This window comes from Epinephelus fuscoguttatus, linkage group LG1, assembly GCF_011397635.1.
Source record: "Epinephelus fuscoguttatus linkage group LG1, E.fuscoguttatus.final_Chr_v1".
Taxonomy (NCBI): Eukaryota; Metazoa; Chordata; class Actinopteri; order Perciformes; family Serranidae; genus Epinephelus; species Epinephelus fuscoguttatus.
The window spans coordinates 6,455,280-6,472,470 of NC_064752.1; positions in this window are offsets into that span (position 1 = coordinate 6,455,280).

Sequence of the window (17,191 nt, forward strand, 5' to 3'; positions counted from 1 at the left end):
TCTCTCTCCACCTCCTTTTCTCCCTCTCGCTGTTGTGATAAAGAAAATGAGTCTGCATTCTTATAATGGAGATTAATACGTGATATTAGAAACAGTATTGTCAACATTTATCACTTCTCAGCTTTCGCCTGTGTTTTCTCTCTCATTCCTTCGCTCCTTCCTTCCTTTGCAATAATCAACTCAATAAGTGAGTCTGTAATGGTGGAAGATTTCTGATGACACACGGTGTTTAAGCAGACTTGCTGTAAGTGCAGCGTTGCAGTCATATCCAAGCCCATTAGATAATGGAGCTAATATTGTGATGGAGTCAGATAATGCCGTCCTCAGCTCAACTTTCTTTACACAATGTGGAATATATAGATTTGATACATTTCCTGGACGCTCAGTTTTTAATTGGCTAAAAAGCATCAACAATATTTCAGTGTTATTACAACTATTTAAAACATCTTAGCGTTGCATATTCTTTGAGGAACCGACAGAAATCAGCAGGAAGCAAGAAAGACTGCTAACTCATCGTCTTCACACAGATGCATCCCACACGATTCTCTCTGACTCTGTTGAGTTAATGCAGGTCAGATGCAGAACATATGTACAAGGAAGGATGTCTGCAGTGTACAGTACTCAACACTAACACCAGATATGGGCACATTACGTGCAGGCCGCATAGTAACAAGTGTTCCTGCTCTAACAAGCTGTGTAACAAATGATGCCTTCATTCTGCAACAAGCTCCGCAGCAAAGAAAAATATTGCTGCTGTCAAATATGGTTTTAATATATTCATCATGTGCAGCAACCGCAGCCGTGTGCAGCCTCTTCTTCTCTGGTGCTTATTGGTCACCATCTTTCAGTTTTAATGAGGGGTTCATGTCAGAGAGGGACAATTACGTCTTCTGGATCAGCGCTCATCCTCATTGTTTGCTTCTTCATTTAACAAGCGCTGAGATAAATGATGCATTAGCTTTTACATAGATGAAAAATATTGCTGCTGTTGTGTGTTGTTTGTCGCTGTTGTCAGATTAAAAGCAAATTATGTCGGTCGAACCACTGAAACATCTCAGCAACTACTGGATAAATTGTAATGAAAATTTGTAATGGCTGAACATGGTTTGCCCCCAGTTTTACTGACCTTCTGACTCTCAAAACTCCAAACTGTAACTTGAGATCCTCGAGCCGTCCCTTGCTAGTTGTCCCTAGGTCAAGACTAGTGACCAAAGGTGACTGGGCTTTGCCATCGGGGGTCCCTAGGAGGAGATGAGGCTTGCCAGCACATTATCTGTTTTTAAATCATTGCTTAAAACATATTTTCATAGGGACGCCTGTTTAATACAATGTTAGCCATTGTGGGACTCATTAGGCAGTCCCTCCAGGATCTCGCAGCAAAAAACCCTTGAATTTGCGGCCAATTTTGTCAAAAATTGAGATAAAAAGTGATTTTTTTGCGGGAAATGACAAAAAAATGTGATTTTTTAAAACTACTACCTCCAAAAAAAATAAGTCATGTAATCACTTGCTGTGATCATCATACTGAATATTACAAAAATAACTGCAAATGTTTTGTATAGTTCTCTTCTTTAGCTTTGTTGAATTAGTTTCAAAACATGACTCCAATAATGTTGCAAAACATCCTGAGTGAATATTGTAGCTCTCGAACCAGACAATGTGACTGTAAAACAACATGTAAGCTGCATCTTCTGTAAACATAACATTTTAATACATTCAACACATATTGTCTGCATTTAAACAGTGCAAATTCTTATGTCAATACAGAGCGTTTCTCCATACTGCAATGCCATTAGCGCAATTTGATGACGTTTCAAATGATGTCGCATGCGTGATGACTTCCAGTCGGCTGGAAAATGTGGAAAAACACGGAAAAATCGCTGGACTGTTGAAAATTTGCAAGTCCCTGCAAATATTGCGGACTTAAGTTGAATTTGTGTTAATTATTGCAATCGCAAGATCTGGAGGGACCGATTAGGGCTGCACAATTAATTCCACAATTATTACTCATAGAACACTCACATCAAATGAAGCACATCCTAAACATTCAGCCTCTACTTTGGGGGAGCTGTCGGCTACACGTGCACTCTGCAGCAGCAGCATGTGAAAAACTTTCCTGAATATTGCGACTGAAGACGAGCAAAACAAAAATTATCTGTCATCATCTGTTGTTTGGAAGTGTGTTGGATCTAGGTGAGAACAAATCATATACAGAGTGTGCTAGACTTGTGTCTGCACAGCAAAGCAACACAACTAACTTGTTTTAAAGTACACCAAAAAAAAACCCAGAATCCCTGTCCTTGTCCTAGCAACGCTGTACAGCGCCTTATGGTACTGTGACCGCAGTAAAAAATAATACAGCGGCAGAGATGTGTCCATGAGAGATGCACTGAATTCAGATGAAGAAGAATCTCATTTTAAGTCATAATTTGATGCAAAGATTTTTTAAATTGGCAGGAATGAGGTACAAGGTAAATGAGTAATCTGTTTGTTTAATTTTGGGTCGCAAGTTTAAGCACAATTTTATTTTCATTTTGCATCTAGAAAATACAAGGGATGCATGATAATATCGGCACGTTATTGGTGTCAGCCGATATTGGCTTTAAAATGAACAGATCAGAATCAGAATCGGCTACATGCTTTTTCTTGTTTTGCGCTATGAATTAATATTACATACATTGTAAAGCCTTCTACGTCATGTCTCCATCTGCTGGTGGGCCGTCATGATAACAGCATGCATAACTCGTACTCGTCGTCCTCCGCTTATCCGGATCCGGGTCGCGGAGGCAGCAGCCTCAGCAAAGAAGCCCAGACAGTCCTCTCCCCAGCCACCTCCGTGAGCTCTTCTGATGGAACCCCGAGGCATTCCCAGGCCAGCCGGGTGATGTAATCCCTCCAGCGTGTCCTGGGGCGGCCCCGAGGTCTCCTCCCAGTTGGACATGCCCGAAACACCTCCCAAGGGAGGCGTCCGGGAGGCATCCTTACCAGATGCCCGAACCACCTCAACTGGCTCCTCTCGATGTGGAGGAGCAGCGGCTCTACTCCAAGTCCCTCCTGGATGTCCGAGCTCCTCACCCTATCTCTAAGGCTGAGCCCAGCCACCCTGCGGAGGAAACTCATTTCGGCCGCTTATACTCGCGATCTCGTTCTTTCGGTCACTACCCAGAGCTCGTGACCATAGGTGAGGGTTGGAACGTAGATCGACCGGTAAATCGAGAGCTTCGCTTTCTGGCTAAGCTCCCTTTTCACCACAATGGACCGGTTAAGCGCCCTCATCACTGCTGACGCCGCCCCAATCCCCCTGTCAGTCTCCCGCTGGAGCATGCATAATATGATGTTAATTCCACAACAGAAGGATTTAATGATGACTAAGATTATGGAGGGAAAAAGGGGATAGATCGATATCGGTATTGGTTATATATCAGCATATGGGATAACGGCAGAAATCCAATATTGTGCATCCCTAGGAGATGCACTGATTTCAGGTGAAGAAGACGCTTATTTGATGCAAATATTTGAACATTAGCAGAAATGTAGCTCAGCATGGAAGTGAAAGCAGGGCTCTGTTTATTTAAAGGTGAAAGTGCAATAAAAATATTTTGTTCCTGAAAACAATAAATAATTGTGATGAATACTTGTGATTATCGTTTTGGCCATGATCATGCAGCCCTAGGACTTACTGGAGTTTATCACCCTTCATGTACTGATGATAGAGGTCTGCATATTAAGGAAGATGTCGGTCAAGCACAGTCAGTTTTTGGATATGTAAGGTCCTTGTAATGCAGTGTCCCTGGAAGTAATACTAGTATCATCCGTTCACCTGCATCATCATTGTTCAGTAAACTAAATTTACCGCTTTTTTACTCAATACAGAAACAAACTAAGAGTGTGATATTACGTTACCAAACGGTCGAACAATGTTCGGTATAAAAAAGATCTGTGTCTCAAGAGTGAGAGGGTGAGAGTGATTTATAAATAATGTTTTCTCTATTACTGGTGAAAGCTCTGTGATTAATGAATGTGTTAGCAGAGCCATCGCTCCATGGAGATGTACTGTTGGTGTCCATTAGTTTGCCTTGTGTCATCCAGTAAGAAATACGTTTGGGTTTCTGCTGTGAGGAGTCGCTCCACCAGCTGACACTCTGATAGATTAATTAGTCTGGGTAACAAGCTGTTGGTTATAACAGGAGACGACTCTCATGTCTTGTCCAGCCCAGAGCTCTGCATGGGTGTGTGTGTGTCTGTGTGTGTGTGTAAGGTGTGTGACTGTACTGTACCTGTGTGTACAGTTCAACAGTGTTTGCATTTGTCTTGGTTGTAGTTAAGGTAAGGGGATGCATGATGTCAGTGAGGGTCCTCACAGGTACAGAGATACAAACGTGTGTGTTTGTTCTATAAAAATATATATTGACCTGCTGACTGTTGTCATTTGCTGTGTACTGGTCTATTACTGTGCTCACCTCTGAGTGTTTGTGTTTGACATTGCTGGAGCACATTACCATCATAAAGAGCCCGTTAATGTCAGTGCGCCCTGCTGCTGCGCCACGGAAATGAGCCGCTGACCCACTAACAAGTCCTTGATTCACAAACACACTCAGATATTATTAATCTGCTGCTGCACTGCCCTGTAACAGACACTGTGTCTGATGTACTGCTCCTGTTGTATGCCCCAGTTTCAACATATGTAGAAGGGTAACTTACCAGTATGATTAGAAATTAAAACTACCTCTCATTTTTATTGCCAAAGGTAGAAAATGTTTTACTTTAAATACTCTCAGGAGGTCCCTCTAAAACATTTGAATGAAATCTATTGCAACAAACTGATTGTAGGCTAATTTTTACAATGTTAAATGTCATAGGCTTGTGCTAATAACGTTAGCATGTTGTATTCGTTTGGAAGATGTGTTTAGTATAAGACAGTTGGGTTTTTTTTTTGGTGGAGCTGTAATGGAGCCAACTTTTGTTACGTTACCTTTGTTAAATGTTGCTGTTGTCCCCAGCTTCATATGAGTAGAGGAAAAGTCTGCTAGCTGCTAAGCTAATTTATACAATGTTAAATGCCATAGGCTTGTGCTAAAAACATTAGCATGTTGTATTTGTGGTGAAAATGTGTCCAGATAAACTAGTGTTTTGGAGATGTAACTGCAGTAACACAGACACACCGCGGCACAAATATAAACGGCGTAGGCCACGTGCGTAAGCTACGATGTAGGCTCTACATAGAGCTGAAGTACAATCTGGCTTTAGATTGAGTCGTTTATATCTATATACAGAGTGAGACCATGAGGTCCACCATGTTGATTCGAGTAGCCCAGAATACAAATCAAACATTTGCTCTGGACAGGGCCATTCATGTCTTCCCATCAGCAAACAAAGTTCTCCTACATGCTTAGCACATGGGATTTTCAGTTTGTTCAATCTGCAGCTTCATTGTTAGACTCTGGACCTTTAAGCACAAGACAGCATTGTTAAACCAGCAGTAATTTTATTTTTTGGCCACTTGGGGACAGTGGAAACCAGTTGTGAACATGACATTGAAATATCATCTTAGTTTGACATGGTGAACTTTTTAGCAAACAGCTGCTTATTTACACATCCAGCAACATTATTATTCATTTGGAGTCGTGTCTCCGGTCACACGATGAATGCAAGTCCCATACTCTCTCTCTCCTCTACCTCAGTCTCTGCTGTCTACCAGATATTTCATTTTTAGGAGTTCCTGAAATTAAATATCTAGCTCTAGTGGTGGTGTGATGAAGCACCGTGAATCTCTCGAATCTTTCAGGCCAATCACAGGAGCCCTGTTTAACAGCTCATTTAGGAGTACTGACATCTGCTGGTCATTTGATGTACAGCAGTCCTACTGTGGTATTACATGTGGGCTACATGCCAGTGGATCTGACATACACATAATGATGCTTAATGATGATGATTACGTCAGAATCCCCTTATGAGGTATTGTAAAGCAAGATGAAATGAATCTATCCTGAACGTGGTATATCAGTAAAGTGCACACACACACACACACACACACACATATATATATATATATATATATATATATACATATACATATATATAAAAGTGAGTAAATCTGTGTGTAGATTTGCACATAAAAGCCTACGCTACTAAAAACCTACTCCGGATTCAGGAACACCGCGGGAAACTCAGATTTGATCGTAAACACGTGTGTATGATCATGAATGCCAATCCATCGTAAAGTGACAGCGCGCTCCCGGTAATCAGCAATTAGCATAAATCCCTGCCCATGAATAGCCAATGACCACCATATAAGGAGGTGTAGGTGCATCCAGTCGACCTGTCAGTCATGGCGCAAACAAAGAAAGAGAGAGAAAGAAAAAAGAATTTTTCCGAAGCGGAGATTGAAATAATTTTGGGTGAAGTGGACTGAAGAAAAAACATTTTATTTTCTTAAGTTAGTAGTGGTGTGACAGGGACAGGCAAAGCGAAGGCCTGGAGGGAGGTAACAGATGCTGTTAATGTTGTCTCCATGGTACAAAGAACCATGTCAGAGGTGAAGCGTAAATAGTTTGATATGAAACTGGAGGCAAAGAAACGCATAAGCACACACATACAAAAAATACAGCGGTCACCAAACAAACAGAAGATTCATTTGTGGGAACGGGAAACCAGAGATGTTTTGTGCGTAATGGATAAACTCTAAATCAGTGATGGCTGTCGGAATGTAGAGCTATTTAACATTTATTTTAACAAATGATATGGATAACATATAGCCTACAGCAGTTTGTATGCATCGTCTTCAAATTATTTGAATCTTAATAGCCTAAAGCTCTTTTTTATACAACGTAAATTAAACATTTTTCAAATCAGATTTATTCATTCAAATGATCAAAAAGCCACAAAAAAAAAAACACAAAAAAACAAAAACGAGTTGTCTCAAATAATTCTTTCAGCTGGCTCGTGCTCCTTCATGGCTCCATCACCTGCTGTTCCTGTTGCCCCTGCTGAACCCAGGCACCGAGGCCGACGAGGCTGTGATCCAGCTGTCCTTGCGGATATTTTTATCATCATCATTCAGCATGTAGAAAGAATGTGTAATCTATTGAGCCGATTTACACAGATAATTCACAATCATGAACCTAATCTGGATCTTAAACCTGCTAACTGCCAACTAACTAAATATGTTATATTTTTTTTAATATTTTGTCATGTTTAGATTACGTGTTTCAAAGGCATCTGTGTATTGTGTGCATAACAGAGCGCAATACGAATTAAAATTGTAATTTCCAATAGTGACAAGCAATATTTATGTGCTTTACTAAATTTACACAAGCACTACGAGTGGTCAGGAGCAGGAGTAGATTTTGTTAGTAGCTACGAAAATATTGGAGCTACTAAAATATTGATGAATGCGGACATGCACGTAAATTTCCGTCTGCGAACAGTTTACACACAAATTCCTTCTGCTCACGTTTCATGAATGAGACCCTATGTATTTCCTGACTCAAATCACACAACGAGGCAGTCACGTGATTCCAGAGAAACGGTGCCTTGTTTGTCTTTGGTCACGTGAAATCCTGAAAAATGATAGGGGCTTCGACAGAAGCTTCATTTGGACACGCCCCCTTTGCTCAACACAGGCCTCGGGACTGCAGCATCAGCTGTAACATCACTATCTAGCTCTTTACCAGCTAAATGCTCCACTACCTTCGCCAGCAAGTTTCAAACTGTGTTTGCAGTCTGTTTGGTGCAAACAGCTGTCTGCTGTGGCCGAAAGCAATGCTATGAGAGCGGTGAGGAAAAACCAAAACAGTAACATTGTGGGCCTGACCGTTAAATGAGCTGCAACTCGCTATAAAGTGCTGCAATGCTACTTTGTTGTCATAAACATAATGATTATATCAGTTTAAAGTCGGACAGAGAGTGTGGTCATGGTTAGGAGCTCTATGCGGCATTCAGAGTTTGTCTGTGATTCTGAGTATGGGGCAAGATCTGCACACGGTTCTCAACGTGAAGGTAGCTGAGCTGCTCAGCTAACAGTGCTAACTCAATAAACAGTGCTAATAACAGCAACGTTAGAGCAAATGGTGATAACCTCTGGGAGGTGGAAATCGGAGAGTGGGGGCAGTGCTTCCACAACAACGTCATCCTGCTATCACTGTGAGCGCAGCGCTGAGCGGCAACACACACACACACACACACACACACACACACACACACACACACACACACACACACACACACAGAGGTTGCGTGTCTTCATTTTCTGCCCAGTAGGCCATTACTCCATTATATCTTCATCATAGACTGTATAACATCAACAGACATAGCCACTGTGATGTCACCCACTGGTTTGTGGTCTCCCATTTTGATGCATTTAGTTTGGCATTTTGGCCGTCGCCATCTTTGTGTTTTTTTTGTTTGTTTGTTTTTTTAGCCAGAAGTGACCACATTTTATAAAAATTCTAACCCTGCACAGTTGTCATGAGCGGGCAAATTAGCTACAGAGACCAAAACCATTTTTTGTACCAGGCTGTAAACATGTTAATTTCTGCTGTAAACTTGGGCATTTCAACATGAGGGTCTATGGGGACAGACTCGCTCTTGGAGTCAGCCTCAAGTGGCCATTAGAGGAACTGCAGCTTTGACACTTGGTGTTGGTTTCATTTTTCAGCCCCAGAGGATGCTTCTTGATCTTTACACAGCACATAATGATTTGCTGCTATATTAATGTTCTGAATGTTAGATACAGCTTCTTTAAAGAAACAAATTTTTACTTTCAGAAAGAAATGGGCAGGGTGCTTGACTTTACATCAGCCCAACCTTACAGAACAGCCTTGAAGTTTTATCACTTTTTGTCTGCATCTTTCACACAAATAATGTCATCACACAAACACAGAGAAATACTTACATCAGGGATCCCAGAGGATCTCTTGCAGAGTTTTTACTTGATAAATAGATTTCATTTTTCCCACAAATGCAGGTAAGATCCCCCTGGCTCCAGGCCTTCAATAAAAACTGCTCTCATCTTCCCTGCTCAAATTTTCTCCTCTCATCCTGCCTTTTCCTCAGCTCTCCTTTTCTGTTCTCCTGTCTTGTTATCTTCATCTTCATCTCCTTTCCCCCTCTTCTTTCATTTCCCTTCACTTCTCCCCTTCTTGCTCCTCAGTAGTGTGGGACATCTAGCCTCATGACAGATAGCTATCATTTCTGCCTGCTCTAATTCACATTGCTCCAAATAGCCAGCAGTAGGTCGCAGCCTAAATTGCTGTGACTCCCTTCTCCGTAATAGGTTTCTGTCACAGAAAGCAAACCGACACAGTGAGTTCAAAGGCACCAGAACTTATTCTGGTGCAGGAAACTTCAGTGGCACCTCAATTTCTTTCTCTTGTAGGTATTCATTTACTTTGCTGAATAATGTTTAACCTGTTTTTAGAGAAGAACAAATGAAAGGATTTGTACATTTAATTTGTCCCTTATTGGAAAGTCACAAAGTTTTGACTATTTATTTTTAATCAAAAATAATCTGAATAAGGCAGATACCCCATTTACACTTCTTCCCTTCATGTGTTTTGGTTGCTGATTGGATGCTCATCATCAAAGGGCTTCGTTACGTATTATTTTTTTTCTCATTTTGGAATAACTAATGAAAAGGACATGTTAATGGATCATGTGCTTTTCCCCTGTCGTCCTCAGCTCCTCCTCAGCCCGTGTTTTAAATAGATCTCGTAGAAATAGCTACAGAGAGGACACACTGCACTGAACGACTTTGTGTTGTTGCCAGCGCATACATATTAGTATGTGCACGTGTAAATACATTTGTATTGCAGCTTGCTCCATTGACTTTGGCTTCATCCATAATTAAATCCATTTAAATCAGTCTGTCAGTCACTGCTGTAATGTGGAGAGCTGAATGACATTTTAACGACCGCAGGGCTATTCTAGGGTCAGACCGACCTAACAGGTACCCGCTTTCATCACTCTTACTGAGCCATTAATTATTCTTCTTCTATACCCATCCCTCCATTTTCTACTTTCATCTCTTGGCCCATCCTCCTCTTGTCAGAGTATATTTTTAGATCGTTGCACGGAATATAAATCTCATCTTTTTTAGAGGGGAGGAGATGTGGTTGCACAAGTGAAGTCAAAGCACGGATAAACAGCAGTCTGTCATGGTGTGAACACGTCCTCAGCTGCTCTCTTGTCACGTTAGGGTATCGGAGGAAAAACTCCAAAAATGTAAAGGTTTAGTGTTGAATGATCCGAATTACCGCCTTGTGGTTGAATGCCTCTATGCACCAGTCAAGTTACGCTTACAGTTTATGTCCATGTCTGTGGAACATGGAAGCTTCACATGCATCTTCCCCCCGACAGCACAGAGAGTCTATACACTCAGCACAGTTTGAAGGTGGGCACCCAAGATTATCGTCACCAATTTAGCATCTGACCAAATGTCTCCCCTTCTGTTCCTGAGAAATGACGTTGAATAATGGCCAGAAAATTATGATGTTAAAGTCGACCACCAAACACTAATCAGGTCATTGCTGAGTCAAAGTGGAAGTTTGTGTCAAGTTAAAGGAAATGTTCTCAAGGTGTGCCTGAGACATAGCATTCACGAGAATGAGATTGGGCCTGCCTTGGTGGGAGCCCTTCTGTGCGGAGTCTGCATGTTCTCCCTGTGTCAGCGTGGGTTTTCTCCAGGTACTCCAGCTTCCTCCCACAGTCCAAAGACATGCAGGTTAATTGGTGACTCTAAATTGTCCGTAGGTGTGAATGTGAGTGTGAATGGTTGTCTGTCTCTATGTGTCAGCCCTGTGATAGTCTGGTGACCTGTCCAGGGTGTACCCTGCCTCTCACCCAGTGTCAGCTGGGATAGGCTCCAGAACTCTGTCAAAAATTATTTCAAATCCATTCAATCCATTGCTCCCCTTGACCTGCGACACACTGTGTTTGTATACAAGTCCTCCAGTCACGCCTTACTAATTTTCTTATTGAGATCTGATTGAATTCAAATCAAGATAATGAGAAAGCTTTCTAATACCAGATGTAAGTGCAAGGGCCTGTGGATATTATGCCATTATCCAGTTAATATATCTATATACAGATCACATGTTAATATCAGTTGTATCAGCTGATCTGGATTAGACATTTGAAAATGACCATAAGGGGCATATTACACAGTCACCACTGTTGATGATAGGATGTTTTTCTGTTTTGTTTTTTTTGACGCAGGACAACAGACTGACTCTTGGCTGCGAGTCTGTGTTCAGACTGAGCCAAAAAAATGACATCAGTCAATAGACAAATGCTGGTGTCATGGCACTGTGACTTCTAGTGCTTCATTTTTAGATTTGGGCGACCCTGCCGACAGGACGTTGTGGTTTGGAGCTGCCATGTTTTGAAGGACATGTTGTTATCTCATTTGGCTAGACTGATATTTTCTGCCATCAGGCTCTGATGCATCATCTTGAATGAGTGTGAATCAAGCTGCAATCTGAGGGGCAGGGAAGTGAAGCCAAAGCAGAAATGCCAAAAGCTGCAGTTCCTCTAATGGCCACTTGAGGCTGGCTCCAGGAGTGAGACAACCTCCGTAGACGTTAAAATGTCCAACTTTACAGCAGAAAATAAACATGTTTGCAGCCTGGTACAAAAACAGTTTTGGTCCCTCCCTATAGCTAATTTCCACATTCATGGCGACTATAAATATTAATTATTATATAATTCACCTGTTTACATTGTATTAGGCTGAAAGTTAGGCATATTTAAGGGAAGGTGGCAGGCTAGTGCTACAGTCTGTGAGTCAGATCCACTTCTCGCGCCTCCACAGCTCCATTCTTTGGTCCAAATATGGACACTTCTGGCTCCAAAGAGCCAAGATGACGATGGCAGAAATGCCAAACTCAAACTTTCGTTAACTCATTGCTGGTGAGTTTTCAGAAATATTTTTTGGCACTACAAGCTCAGTGCCATCTACTTCCATTATGTTGGAGAGAAGGCAGACATCTCTACGGCCGGCATCTCCAACACATTTGTCAACTCACACCAAAACATTCTAGAGTATAATAAAACACAACAAAGGAAACATGTATTTTTGATTTTGCGGTGAACTGTCTCTTTAAAATCCAGCTGTAATTCCGTTCCATCGACACTAATTGAGGCACTGTTGATTTGGCCAGTCTGATCAACTTACATTAAGACATTGGCAGTGGTCGCTGTCTGGAAATCTCCACTCACAAGAAGTGCTGAATCTCAGCTGTCTCACAAACAGCAGTAATAAGTGTCCAAGCTGGACAACTTTTGTCTTTACAATGTTTATTCCTTTTTAATCTAATTTTTCTTGGCACAAAACCTTCGGGACTGAATGCATTTCCAAACATGAGTGCACTCTGCACTTTTCGGACGTCACATTAAATCATTTCCACCTTGGAGTTGCCAGAATCAGAAGCTGGTGAGTGTAGCTGCAGGTAACCTGATGTCCTTTGAAAAAGTCATAATGTTTAATTGTGTTCCATCAATCACTTTGTCAGACGAGGTGCCTTTTTTAAAATGTGTGTATCTCATTTCAAAAGAAAATCTTTGAGTTCGACCTCTAAGCAGCACAGTAAAATGTGACACACTTACTTTAGGTTTAGTGTTTCACAGTCAAATTTATGAATTTATAGATATGTTTGCTAACCCAGGGTACATCATTTTTTTACTTTGTGTATGGTGTTCATAGACTATGAAATAATGTACGTAATCACAGTGACATCACCCACTGGTTTGTGGAGTCTCATTTTGAAGGCTCCAGTCTGTGTGTTCCAGTGCCCATACAACCATACTATATAGAACACGGGAAAAAGATTTAGAATGTCCCAATATATAATGAATGCAGTATGCCAAAACTACCAGGATGTTCTACTGCATCCAGTCGGCTTTTGCAGTTTATAAGCCAGCATGCTTTACTGGTTATTCTGACCAACAATCCCCTGCACGGCACACTATACGTCACATCGGTTGTCAGAAGTCGCATGACAGATGACAGCGCATTCAGGTGACTGATGACCAGTCAGTTAGTAATATTAGGAATATAAATTATTTAATTGAATAAAACAATCATAAATTTATCCAACAACAAAAGGGCTGAAGTATTAAATAACAATGACAGAGAAATGTATTGTTTCTGTTGTTTTACTATTGTGAATATGTTAGAATTAACAATGTATGCACTTACTGCAAAGTAACAACATCAGAGCTGATTTCTGTCTCTGTCGAGCTCAGGGAATGATGTTTTGTTTTACCTCTGGGGTCACGGATATATGAGTAAAAGGGTCAAATTTCAGGGTGTAACGTTATGAGGAAGTAGTATGTCCCGATTGTGTGCGTCTGCAACAGTATTACTCAGAAATCGTGCTTGGGCAGTGACTTGTGGCGTCAGACACTGACGAAAAAAGCGGTTCTTTAACGTTGGCATGATTCGCAGACGGTCACCATTGTAGTTTAACAGCACTCGGCAGCGGCGGGGGAAACACAGTGGGTCAAGAACGAAAGTTAAGGCAGCGAAAGTCCAAGTAGGATGGGCAGGTCCAACAAATACTGACTTTCAGCCAGGAGAGCGGTGTTTGTGTCCCATAAGATTATAAAGCCAAACCCTGTTCTTTTTTCATAAACCTAACCACAAGTTTTTGTTGCATGTGTGTTTTGAAAGGCATGTAACAGGCAGAACTTGACACAGAGCCCCAGAACGTCAACAACCAACACACTCAGGGTACCTTTCACGTCGTATCTGGACATGGAAGGTCCATGACAAAACGTCAATATGTGACTAGTCTCTATATACAGACTCTACATTCAGTGAATGTAGAGTCTGTCTGCAAACCCTGGAGATCTTGCCTCCGGAAGAAGAGCAGAAGAGCCCTGGTTTTGCGGTTGTAGGCTGTTTGTAGTCCGTGTGATATTGACCAATCACGTTTGAGCCGGCTGCAGTTGTTGCCAGGTTAAACGGTCCATGCGGTGAACTAACGAGGCGGAACACAACTGGCATCACTGCAAACTCTGAATCCATCGCAATGGTTCAGCATATTTACTTACATATAAAAGGAAGTCAGAAACGGAAATTCGCCTCCTCCGCCCAAATCAAACCGGAATGCCAAAAAATCGGGGGTCTGCCCCCAGAGGCTGTATCACCGTCTGCCGGAAGTCAGACGCCGAATACAGCCGATGGGTTCCGAGAATGGTATGTGACAATTTTGAAGTGATCTTACTGATCGTACTTTTTAAGGACAGCTGCAGTACCTGCTAAAAGCAAAAGAAACGGACCCAGTATTTGATTGAGAAGGTGACGCTAACCTTAATGCTAACTGCTAGATTGCGTAGCATGGTGCATGTACAGCTATGGTTACCTGTGATAATGCTAATGCTAAATTTTACTAGCAAAAAATAGGCTTAAAACCATTAAAACTAAATGAACTATCCAGAAAAGCTGAACACCAAACTCCTTAGAGGGTCTTTTAGTACGGCTACGACTTTTTTAGGCGTCCAAAATGTTAGTTAACTGTCATGAACTGATAAACACTGAAAAAGCGACAGCTACACCTATACTCTGCAAAACTGGGGTTACATGATGGTTATGTTACCTTACTAATGGTCTTGCCAAGGTATCGATGTGTCAACGGATGGCACCCACCTGTCACTCAAAGCGACTAGCTTTAAGCTTTAATAACATTTAAAGAGGTGAGTTATATGAAAATTCAACCTCTGTACAGTTCACATGAAGGAGGAAATTAGCCAGAGACCAAAACAGTTTTGTACCAGGCTGTAAACATGTTTATTTGTGCTGTAAACGTGAGCATTTTAACACGGGGACTCTGTGGGGATCAACTCGCATTGGAGTCAGCCTCAAGTGGTCATCTTCCTTTTCAGCCCCACTGATCGTGGTGCATTTGACAGTACAAGACTTGAAGTAGAATTTGTCAATCATTCAATGCAAAAAGCCACTTTGCTTTGAGTGGCTTCAACAGCAACATTACAATATGCAGCAGAGACCATATTCCATCTTTGGCGAGGTAATCAGAAGATGCTGTTTTTATGGCTGAGTGTTGTCTTAACTGGGTCAGTGTTAGAACATTACAGTCTGTGTAAATACAGCCACACGCACACACACACACACACACACATGGCAGATTTCTTTAGCTGCATCTGTCTCCTTTCAGATGGAGAAGATCTTGTTCATGTAAATGCATCAGTGTGAGTAATCTTCAGGAAACAATGTAGGTGAACAGAGCTGGTGACGAGGTGTGAATCTACTGTATGTGAGTGCGTTAAATGGTGTGTGTTTGTGTGTTTGCTGCATGACGAGGCTGGACAGCTGCAACTGGGTTAGACTTCTATAACGGTGACTCCTTCCTGTCTCTTCTCTCTACATACACAGTCTCTGTCAGTACAAAACAGACGGAATGGTCAAAAGTATGCAAACACCGCTACCTATGTCGATTTAATGATCAACGATCCAGTATCGATGCAAAGCTCCATTATAGGAGAGAAGGCAGACATCTGTACGGCTGATAAATTCAACACTTGACGACTCATACCAAAACAAATCAAGACTGATTAACAGGACTGCAGGTAAAGGTAAAAAATATATATATTTGATTCTGGGGTGACTTGTCCCTTGAATGCTACAGCACACAAAAATAGTTGAGACAACAGTGTGCTTCTAACACAATTTAAGAAACAACCTTTACTGTTCCAACATGACAGTGCCCTGCGTGCACAAAGCCAGGGCCATAAAGAAATGTTTTCTGAGTTTGTTGTGCAACAACTTGACAGACCTGCCCACAGCCTCCACCTCAACCCCATTTAACACCTGTGGGATGAACTGGAACACACTCACTAATGCTCCTGAGTGGGAGCAAATCCCTGCAGCCAGGTTCCCAGATGTTGTGGAGAGTCTTTCCACATGAGTCGAGGGCTGTGCGACGATGAGCCAGTCGTAGTGGATCATTAAATAACATTTAAAGATGCTGCATCTCACATCTTGTCATCAAGTAAATCATTAACAGATTACTCCATGGATGTATAGATGTATGACCTTTGTCAGACGCTGTCTCCGTCTCCTTATTTCACCTGCCTCTCCATACTTTGATCTGTTACATTAATTTGACAGTAATTCAGTATTTAAAAAGAACTCATGTATAGTTCATTTGATTGTAAGATTTCCTTCAGTGGAATTGCTCATTTTAGGTATTTAGGGGTTATTGTTAGCAACAGCTAAAATCCAGGTTGCAACATTTTTTTTTTCTCCATGTAAACTTTTCATCATAGTTAAATCTATTGTCAGCTGCAGCTCTGACTGTTCAGGAAGAGGAGCTCTGCTTTGTGTGGTCCAACACTGACCTGCTGTGGACGTTGATGTGATTGCATGCGCCTGGTCGTCTTTTTTTTCACCCTCTCAGAAGCTACCAATATTTTTCCTGGAGCCTTCCTGAGTGACTGGCAGAAAATGTGACCCTCCCTCCGCCATAAATAAGTCATCTGATTATTTTAACTTACCGTTTAATGTTTGAAAGTGAAAAGCCAAAAGTTAAAGATGACATCCTGGAGAAAAAAAGCCAGAGTTTTCACTCTTGTGCAAGCAGTTTATTTTTGGCCAATTTTTGAATGAGACGTAGAATAAAATGATTTTTTATTAAGTATTACTATTTTTTAAACTCAGCTTTGGATATGTCTTTTTGTTATAAACATGTTTATTGATTTTAAACATTTAACAAGTTGTACAAACATATACAACCCCCACAAGACAGAACATATGGCATAACATATAAAAAGAAGTAATAGTTAATAAAGTAATAAGCATAATAACAATTGTAAAATTATGTAGGACTCGGTACAGCGCACTATCCTCAAATTAGTTTGCTAAGCGTTATATTATCAAGGTGTGCCCTTTTTTACAAAGTCCTGATGGAAGCGTTCGTTCCACATGATGTGTCCCAGGACCGTCGGAAATCCAACAGTGACTTCTGTTTTTACAGTTTCTGGCTCTGATAAGTGGTGAACACGTGCCCGCAGGTTTGGAAAGCACGTTTTCTTTAAAACGTTAAATTAAATACAAAATACAACCATTTAAATTTTATATGCCCCTCCCTCAGTCCCTCCCCAGTGCTTAACAAACTGACAAGCCTCCCCCTTTATGGCACCACCCCCTCCTGATTTTACTCTTAGATTTTTCTAA